The sequence below is a fragment of the Quercus lobata genome, chromosome 4 (genome assembly GCF_001633185.2).
Source record: "Quercus lobata isolate SW786 chromosome 4, ValleyOak3.0 Primary Assembly, whole genome shotgun sequence".
Classification (NCBI taxonomy): domain Eukaryota; kingdom Viridiplantae; phylum Streptophyta; class Magnoliopsida; order Fagales; family Fagaceae; genus Quercus; species Quercus lobata.
The window spans coordinates 43,946,211-43,953,983 of NC_044907.1; the positions used below are offsets into that span (position 1 = coordinate 43,946,211).

The window sequence follows — 7,773 nt, forward strand, 5'->3', positions numbered from 1 at the left end:
CAAGCATATGGTGAAAAGGATGACTCCTTGATGTGGAAACTCTCCCCTGATAGGGAATTTAGTTTGGCATTTGCTTACCAATTGGTCATTGCTGAACTGCCTAAGCCCCTTCCTTTCATGGACTGCTGGATTTGGAGATTGGACACATTGCCAAAAATCAAACATTTCTTTTGGCTGTGTAACCATGGGAGCGTATCGGGTGAGACAAGTCATTAAGGCAAGAGGCATTAATTGCAATGATATTTGCCCGTTGTGTTCTGCTCAAGAAGAAACTATATTACATGTCCTAAGAGATTGTGCAGCTGCTAGGAATTTCTGGTTAAGCATGGGAGTGCCTCATACATTGAATAACTTCTTTTCCCTTGTCCTGATGGACTGGTTGAAGCGCAACTGTTTATGCAACAACAGTATATATTCAAACGGCCTTCCCTAGAGCTCCCAATTTCCCTTTGCTATGTGGCTGTTATGGAAATAGCAAAACAAGGCCATTTTTTATAATTCCCCTCTCAACCCGAAGCTAAACAACCAATGCATTCAAACTGCTAGAGAGTATTTCTGCTGAGTGAGCAAAGGTCAAAAAATTAAGCGACAAATCGCTATTCAAATGCACTGGAACAGACTGCCAGTGAGATGGTTTAAGTTGAATGCTGATGGTGCTTCTTTTGGTAATTCGGGCAAGGCGGGTGGGGGTGGTCTTATACGTGATCACCATGGGAATTGGGTAAAGGGATACTTGAGGTAGATTGCATCCAGCATAACAGCTGAGTTTTGGGCATTGAAGGATGGGCTAATGCTTGCTTCTTAGCTCGGCATCAATCAACTCCTTGTGGAGTTGGATGCTAAAGTAGTTGTGGACCTGATGCTTTCCTCTAATTCCTCTAATAACTCCTTTTCTGCTGTGCTCAAAGATTGCAGGTATCTCCTTCGCCAATTCAGCCAAGTCAGGATCAACCATATTTATCAGGAAGCGAATAAATGCGCAGATCATCTTGCCAAAGGAGGGTGCACCCTAATAGGGAATTTTGTGGTTTTAGACTCTCCTATTTCAGATGAACTTTGTATCTTTTTAGATTCTGATGCTTCTAGTCTGTACTTCTTAAGGCTTTCAGCTAGTACTTCGCCTTTTATAGCTAGCTAATTAATGCAGACCAGCCATTTTAACCAAATATATCTATATATATATATATATAATTAGTATGCAATTTTATTTCATGAGTTTTCTTCGTTAAAACAAAAGTCAAAATATATATACAATTGCTTATGTACAACACATACATGCGCATTTGCACAGCATTTGCACACCCACATGTTAGAGTACTACATGTTATATAAATTTTCCCCCTCCCCATCTCCACCATATTGATGCATGTTATTGATTATCTAGACTAATTTTTTACTTTAAAAGTTAACCAAAAATAATTATATATATATATATATATATTCATATATTTTAATTACCAAGTATTAATAAAAATAATTAAAAAATTGAACAATATTGTAGAAAGATAATATTTAGATAGAAATTTCTCGGAGAATATCAAAGATAATTTAATCAAAACTTGTAATTTTGAATTGCTTTAGTACCTTGTTTAATTAAAAAACATAAATATTATGATAATATGATTTTTTTTTTTTAATAATTTGATAATTGCAATGAAGAAAAAGTGTTTTCAAAACTCTTGACATTAAAATATTTATATAACATTATTAAAAGGTTTTTTTATTTTTTTTATTTTTTTTGGGGAAAGAAGACTACTGATATTATTCAAAGAAATTAGTCGTAATCGACAAAGAGAACTGAATTCAGGTGTAGAAGAACAACCTCCATCCACACCGACAAACCCCTAACATGTCTAACATGTTTAGATAGGTTGTGAAATAACTTGTTACTATAAAGTTTAAAGTCTTTAATTTTAACTATCATTATACAAATACCTAACTTTTTAAAATTCACTCACCAATTCTACTACAAGGTATACGCATTTTGTACGTTTTTAGATCCCTTAACACAAGTTGTTTAACCTAGTTATTTAGCCAAGTGATTACTTCTATGAATTATTTAGATCTAGGTTAACACAGTAAAATCATATCATGTAAATAATGAAGAAATATAAAGAACACAACGATATGATAACCCAGGAAAATCAAACCGGTAAAAACCTAGGGAGGATTTAATCTAACTATCCTCAAACTATCCTCAAGGTAAAACAAATCCACTATGAAAAAATTGAAGTTTTTACAATAAGACTTAGAACACTAACATCTGAGTCCACGGACTACTTCTTTCCTTGATCTATTGCAACCATAAGTTCTCCCACTTGTGACTTTGAGACTCGACTCAAAGGTTTTGAATCTTCTTGAAAGTTCTTTATGCAGCAACTGAAAAGATCATCAAGCTCTTGACATGAATCTTGATCTTGATAACCTTAAGTGTGTGTATGAAGGTAAATACCTCTAGATTTCACAAAAGATTCAACACACAACTATCAAAAGACTTTAGAAAGCTTTTGGCTACAAAACACTAGATCTACAAAAGAGACACAAGATGCACTCTAATTTCTCTTTAAAAAACCTTGAAAACCCTACTTAGGGTTAGCTTATGATGTCCTTTAAATACTGGAAAAAACGGATTGTGATTTGGGTTTCAAACAGATAAGTTATGGCCTTTTTACGTTTGCTGATTTTTGCTAATCTACGACTTTCGATCGATCGAATTTAATTTTTGATCGATCGAGCCTTGCAGAAATTGAATAGTAGTTTCTTGCAATTACTTGATTCCAAACTTAATTTAAACCAAACTTTGAGCAAGTCTAAACCTAAACTAAATGTTTTGATCATGGTTTGCCAACATATACAAATTGAAGTTCTAATACATTAGTTCCTAAAATCTTAGAACCTAATACATTCCATCAAATCATGCCGCCAATGAAATTCCCATAAGCATCGGAAACTTAGAAAAGGGAGAAAATAATCAAGAAAGAAATATTGGATTAGGTATGTTGCTATCTAGATTCTCTTACCATAACATGAATGGTATGCTGTAATATGTACATTAATGGAATGTCTGAATGTTCAAAAAGTGTGTAAAACACCTATGAACGTTTAGACCCCCAAAATACAAATTACCAATACAAGCTTATAATCAAACAATGTATTTGTTGAATATGAAAATAAGCTAGAACAAAATTGGTAAAACAATCTAAACCGAAATTAATCACAACCATAGTAGTAATTAAAAGGCAATGATTGAGGGAAGAGAGATGCAAACACAAAGACAATACAGCGATGTTTTATCGAAGAGGAAACCGAAGTCCTAGGCGAAGAAACCGAAGTCCTCGGCAAAAAACCTCTCCGCCACCCTCCAAGCGATCAATAATCCACTAGAGCTTAAAGTTTGGATATATGAATAGGAGAAGACCTTCCAAGCCTAATCTACCCAGTGCACCTAAGCCCTCAAAGTTTCTTGCTCCAACAGGGTTATGCCGAACCTTATCTTCTCTAACTTACCGAATCCCGCAATAGCCCATTGCATCAACCAAAATGAATTGGTCCCTTCTTAACTGCTTCCCAAGCACCAAAAAAACCTTCTCACAGATATGGGTATGGTGAGATAAGGATTTGGCTAATGTACCTCTCAAGGATATAACAATAGAGAGGGTGAGAGTAGAGGAATTTGGAGAATCAAAGGATGAAGATTTTGGATGAGTCAATCTTGTTTTTCTCTAGGGTTTCTCTCTCAAAATTCTCTCTAGAAGCTCTCTACATTTCGTGAGTATAAGGGTATTTATAGCAGGGTGTGTATGGAATACGAAGAGTCAGTTATAACCAAACAGGGCATTCTAGCGACTCGAGCTCGCTACTGGAACGAGTCGCGAGTTTGAGTCACAAGCTAACTGCCTAGCCAGCTGGAGGTTTTGTCCTGTAGTGCAATAGCTGGCATGACCCTTCAGCTTCCCTTGCATGCTTCACATGTGTGCCCTTCTGGAAACTCGCCAGTCACGAGATCCAATCGCAAGGCTCTTCTTGATTGCATACTCTTGAACTTTTCTTCACACTCTTGAACTTTTCTTCACACTCTCTCACACACTACCCTTACATGATTCCTACCTAAATACAGGGTTTCTAAATATTGAATTACAAGCAAATTTGGCACGGAATAAAGCCAACAAAATGATTGAATAAATTCAACCTTACAATGTCTATTTATGACTGGGACAGACCCAGGTGAGGGCCTAAGGGGACCCACCCTGGGTCCAATTTATTTTATTTTTTATTTATTTTTTTATAGTTATTCTATGTTTTATTTTTTAAGTGGACCCGCTTTCTCTCCAATCAGTCTAGCTAGTTTGATTCAAATAGCAACTATCCAACCCAAAAATTTAACAAAAGCAATAAAAATATTCACAATAGTGATTGTATTTTAGCAAAAAACATCATTTACCATCAAAGAACAAAAAAATCATGTGTTATTGAAGAAACTAAAGCTAATTTTATTTTGCAACTACAGTAAACTGATATAAATATCAGTTGTCTGTTGCAAGTTGTTAAAAATAAAATACAATATTTTATTAAGATTATTTCTCTTCCTTTTATTAAAAAACTCAAATTCTCTCTCTTCCTTATTATTTTAATAAGTTTCTTTTTTATATTATTTTAAATGAAGTGATAAAAAAAAAATAGAACATTTGATATTTGGTATATTGTAAAGTGATGTGGTAAAATAGATAAAATAGTTTTTTAAAGTACTAAAAGCTAAAATTTTTAGCATCACTATTGTAAATGCTCTACTTCAAAAACAAAAATCCTAGCCAGCCTAATATTAAAAATAAAAACATTATTTTGTTTTTGTTTTTTGTCTTTGTTGGTAGATGATTGCATCTTAATGTATTTAGAAGTAACGATTTTGTGTATTTATAATTTTTTAATACTACATGGATGTCTATTTGGAGTTCTTTTTTTTTTTTTTTATACTCCGGCCCCTGCTAACTTAAAATCCTAGGTTCATCCCTGATTTATGAGTTTTACAACTATTGACAATTTGACATACAATAACAAACATGACGAAAAATAAAAAATAAAAATAAATCCAAAAAAAAAATTTACCAATGTTTTCTCAATTCTCTAACACCTTAAATTGCATGGCTATTTTTACACTTGTAAGTGGAAAGTATTGATATTACAATTGAGAATAAGGCTACCGCATCAAAAACTAGAGGAAAAGTGAATTACTTATATCTATGGATGGTTTACGAAGAATCAAATTATTTAATTTTTTGAGGTTTAATGTGTTTTTTGAATTAATTAGGCAGGGCAAATAAAGTACAGCTCTCGATTGTTTTTAAATGAACTGATTCTCTCCCCCCCCCCCCCCCCCTCTTTGCAGCTCGTCGACTTGTTTCAAAACTCATTAAACCATTGGGTACGCTACATTTACTCAATTATTAGTAATTTCAAATCTTAGTAATTGATTGTGTTCAACTTTTTCTATGCTCTCTCTTGTGTGTTATTTATTTATTTTCTTCATCTTGTTGACAAAACTCTGTTTTAATCATTGACATAGGGATCAAACAAATTTATGAATTGAAGTTGTTTCATTACCAATCTGCTCAACTTCTAAGCCGAGTGTGCAATGAGCTACCGGGTTTAAGTGATCAACATTTGTCAGATGCTCGTGTTCTTGATGCTGTACTCAAAGCTATCCAGAAAGGGTTAATTGAGTTTGTTATTGCTGTACTGAGCACAAAAAATGAACTTGTGTGGAGCAAAACAAATGAAACATCAAGAAACACATTTATGTGGGCTGTTCAACATCGTCAGCTTAAAATATTTTGCCTCATAACGATGTCATATAAAGAACGCAATATTGCCTTCAGTAGATATCAAGAACAATAACATATTACATGTGGCAGCGATTTTAGATTCTTCCTCTGGACTACGTACCGTTCCAGGTGCAGCTCTACAGGTGCAAAGAGAACTACAATGGTATAAGATAAAATCACTCAGTTTGCATTATTTTGATCTAATCTCTCAGCTATACACAATATACTTGTTCTTTTTTTCTTGGGAGGGGATAATATTTTTTTTGTTTTAATCTGAATTTAAAAAAAAAAATTCTATTATAGCCTAATCTAAGTGTATATATAATCTAATTGTATATATGTGTGAAGCTCTCTTCTATAGGAAAAAACATTTGATATTAAATGATACCATATTAGCGGTATCAAAATCCACTAAGTGAGAGATATGTCGGTAAAAAATAATTACCCCACTAAAAAATGAATGACATATATTAGTAGGTAGGGATTTTTGCATACATGTCTTTCATTTATTGGATTTTAATACAGATGATGTAGTATTATTTGATACAAAATATTTTTTTCTCTTATAGATTTGGAATCTGGCTCTTATCCCCTAACTCACAAGAACTTATACTTGTGGAGTGGCTATCATGCTAAAGGTGCGCAATACAATTCAATTGTTTTTTAGTAACAAACTAATCTAAATTGAATTAAGTCTTAATGGAATGGCATCTTATTGTTTTTCCCTATAGATATCACAAGCAATAATAGATTTTTATTTTTATTTTTGGAAATGAGAATATTCAATACTACAAATCTTTCACTGAGAATATTGAATCATTGATCTCACTTCTTTATAATGAGAGGGAAAAAACGCTAAGTTACAAGGTGTTTCTAATATAATATTTTATCTCAATCATTACATATTTGTTCATGAGAATTTACTTAATATAGGAGGTGGAGAGTGTTGTCCATCCTTTTTTATTAGAATCTACAAACAAAGATGGCCGAACACCTCGAGAATTGTTCATGGAGACCCACAAAGAGTTGGTTGATAAGGGAGAAAAATGGATGAAGGAGACAGCAACTTCTTGTACAGTGGTTGGTGCTCTAATTATTACCATTATGTTTGCAGCAGCAATTACCATTCCTGGTGGTAATGATTCAAATATAGGCTTGCCATTGTTCTTAAATAGCAAGGTGTTTACGCTCTTTATAATATGTGATGCACTATCTCTCCTTTCTTCCTCAACTTCAATATTGATGTTTCTTGGCATCCTCACATCACGTTATGCAGAAGAAAATTTTCTTGAATCCTTACCCAGAAAGATGATTATAGGCCTTTCTACCCTTATCTTCTCTATAGCAACCATGATGATAAATTTTTGTGCATGTCTTTTCATCATTCTGCATGGAAAATCATGGATGGTCATTCCTATCATTTGTCTTGCTGGTGTTCCAGTCGCCCTATTTACATTAACGCAATTTCGCCTTCTTATTGACATGTTCAACTCAACTTATGGTTCTGGAATCTTTGACAGGAATATGGACTCTTGGTCCTAAGTTTTTCATTGTGATGAATGATGTATTAGTGTATCTTAAATAATTGGCATACAGGCAGAAATGATTTTTTTTTTTTTTTTAATTCCTTTTGTTTGGAAAGATAACTTATGAACTTTTAGTTTGTGATGCATAAATTGTGTTCTTCTAGACCTAATTATCCTTAAGATATTTTTTCATGCTCATTCTTTTCTTACGTCACACAGTATCACCTCATTGGGGAAATTATACCACATTAGCGAAAGAATCGAAATAAAGCAAAAATAAAGGAATAATGTTATGTATACAATATTTTCAAAATCAAAGAAAAAATTTAGAGCCACATGAATTGGACTAAATGCGCAAAAATCTTCACATTCCTAAACACAACTCAACAATACACAAAACGACCTCAAAAGCCGATACTATACAAAAC

General features: G+C 33.3%; 1 pseudogene; it reads left to right on the forward strand.

The window, feature by feature from the left end:
• Window positions 1–604: 604 nt before the first annotated feature.
• On the forward strand, window positions 605–7,361 carry LOC115985270 (annotated as a pseudogene).
• Window positions 7,362–7,773: the final 412 nt, after the last annotated feature.